We start from the raw sequence: 3,281 nt of genomic DNA, 5'->3' as shown, positions 1-3,281 counted from the left end.
CGGCTGCATTGACGGATTTTCAAGAAAAATCATTTGGATGAATGCATTCACCACAAGCAGCGACCCGAAAATTGTTGGAGGTTACTACATTGAGGCTGTCGAGAAATTGGGAGGTTGTCCGAGGATTGTGAGAGGCGACAAGGGAACAGAAAAAGTTAAAGTCAGGGACTTTCAGCGTTTTGTCCGACGCAATATACAGGACGGCTCTGCTATTGACAGTTACGGCCCGTCCACACAGCAGCTTTTGGCGATTTGTCCACCGCTTCCAGCGCGTCTCCGCCCATTGACTTTGAATGGGGATGACGTCACTTTCCCTCGCTTGTCGCCGAACTGCATTGTGGGGGGGGGCGAGGCGAAGATTTCCAGGATGTTCAGGATTCCAAAGTTGAACAATGTTCAACTTTTGAGGCTGAGCTGGAAGCGACAGCCAATCAGATCCGTTTATGCAAATCTGACAGTTCAAGCGCTAGCCAATCAAACCGCGTGCAAGCTGGGAGAACCAGACCCGCAGTTCATTTCTATATTCCACAAAAATGGAGGAGAACTTAGTTATTGCGGTAGCAAATCACCCGGTTCTTTATGACCAGTCCCTATTTACTTACCGGGATACAAACCGGAGGAGCGAGGCATGGAGGGAGGTGGCAGAGGCAGTGGGTGAAACTGGTAGGTTTTCGCTTGTTTGGGGATTTTATATCCAGTTTACTTCGTTGCTAGTTTACTTCGTTGCTAGCAAGCATAGACAGTATCATTAGCCAGCATGGAATGTAGCATAAAATAGCACCATAGACATTAATCTCATAAATGTTCAAAATGTTAAAAGAAATAGTGGAGAAGAACCGGGTTTTTTTGCTTTGTATGTCGGGGGCGGGAGATTCATGTGATTGGTTGTTGGTCGCGAAATCCCCAAGCTTTCAGACACGCCCAGCTCCAAGATTTTCAAGATTTTTGAAAAGCTGCTGTGTGGACGTACCGTTACATCGAAGGGGCAAGCACGGCCAACCAGAGGATAGAAAGTTGGTGGGGTTTCCTCCGGAGGGAGTCAATGGAGTTCTACATCTGTATGTTTACAGATCTGAAGAACCGGGGTCTATTCGACGGTGCATTTTTGGACAAAAGTGTACTTCAGTTCTGTTTCATGGGCATCATTCAGGTAAGCTACAAATGTAGTATAACTGACATGTTTTTATATTGAACACAAACGACCTTCTCTAGACAAAACAAAGCATATGCTGTATATATTCTCTAATTAGCAGACACTGCATGGCTGTTTTTATGAATATGGCTGAGTTTACATATGTTGTTATTGCATTTCAATAAACAGATATTGCTTATCGATTTAGGAGGAAAGCAGATTTCTCACACACAATTTAGAAAATATTATGAAATTATTATCTATCAATCAATCAGTGCATAATTACAATTAAGCTAGTCCCAACACACTTTTCTATTAAAACAACACATGAAACATACATCAAGCAAAAAGCATTGTGTTCTAAGCTTTATTCATTTGGAAATGTTGTTGTTGTTGCTAGTGTGAGTAAACAAGAGAAGAAACGGTAGTACAATTGAACGAATCAGCAGAGCAGTGTAGGCAAGAGAATAAGTGTTTCTTCTAGGTTTACTCGTTGTGGAACAACACCATAAAGTTGTGTGGAGTGAAGAAAGAGAACCGTTGTCAGCCTAATCTCTAGCTGCAACCTTGTTGTTATTATTATTTTAAATATAATAAATAATAAGTATCACTATCATTGCTATTATTGTTATTATTCTAATTATTATTATTTGAAGTCAGGCACGTTAAATATCAATTTCAAGATGATGTTAAAAGAATGTTAAGGGATGCAAATGAAAGAGAGTATGGTAGAAGAGATACCTGAGTATGAAAACAGGAATCATACTTCTACTGATAGTTTCATCATACAATGAAAATGTGGTTGTTTATTAAGATGAATTAACTTTATTTTCCCCTTTTTGTTTATCAAAAAAATAACCTTTTTTTATTTAAAGCCCTCTCATCTAATTACCTCATGACAATATCAAATGGTATAACTGATATCAGTGAACTTGTTTTCATACTACCTTATCAACTGTTTTCCAGGACGAGTTGGATGAGACCACCTGTGTGTGGGATTCACATGTCATCAGACCATCAAAGAATGACAGAGTACCCAGCGGTCGGCCCAAAGTCATGTACATGTTCCCAGAACTCTACACAACTGAGGACTGCATTTCCCCAGTGGAAGGAGCAGACACACAGCTGTGTCGGAGTAACTGCACATTCAGACCAGCAGTGCCATGTGACACAGACATCTACAACATCTGCAACCTTCTGATGATGGAGTCACAGTTGAATCTTCCTGCTGATTCTTATCTTGGATTTGTACCTGGATTTAAGGAATACAATCCGATCTTCTCTGTGACTTCAGATGAAACTACATTTGAAAATAACTAAATGTAACCAATCTCACAATTGATCAAATTTTATTTTTACATTTGTGAGTGAATTTTGAAGCAGGAGTGTATATACTTGGTGTTCATGTTATCTGACAGGTGAACTATAAATAAGGAAACATAATAACCCCAGACACCCCTCTGAGTATTGAAGGTTAGTTGAACTGAATGTATAGTCAAAAATGTTTAATAATTGTACAAAAAATAAGCATAGTGGCAAGAAAAGGATTGTGTAAAGGAATTTCTACAGATTGACGTCTCACAATAGTGGTATTACTTATTACTAGTGTTACTGTTTTCATACTCAAGGTTCAAACATTTTGGAACTACATATGTACCCACGTCTTTCAAGCACCTGCAGAAGTGACTGCTCTAGAATCACTGCTGTGCGAGATATTTTGTTGGGAAGTCACAGTAATATCTTTGTCATTGTTTATCAGGAAATGTATTTATACTTGCATAAGAGGAATTTCATTAGAATATTGCCGTTTCTTAATGGTGCTAATGGAAGTAGACACTTTGTTGTGTATAGGACTGTAATAATAGATGTAATAATATGCTGCCTTTACAACAGTTATTAGGTAGGTGACACATAAACATAGGAACAACAATAGGGATGACATCAATGAGAAATTCCACCTTTTATTGAACAATGATGGATTACAATTGTTACAGTAAAAGCTTCAAATAAACAAAACAAGGCCAAACATGTTTCTTGTTTCAGTTTCTTTTATTGGTACAGTAAGAGTTTTGGCACAGGCATCAGCTATAATGCTGAAAGGACTTTTAGAACCGTGTGCTTATCATTCTGTAAACTAATTTGGCAAAAA

Source organism: Gymnodraco acuticeps, unplaced genomic scaffold (assembly GCF_902827175.1).
Source record: "Gymnodraco acuticeps unplaced genomic scaffold, fGymAcu1.1, whole genome shotgun sequence".
Taxonomy (NCBI): domain Eukaryota; kingdom Metazoa; phylum Chordata; class Actinopteri; order Perciformes; family Bathydraconidae; genus Gymnodraco; species Gymnodraco acuticeps.
Note: the sequence above shows the minus strand (reverse complement) of the source record.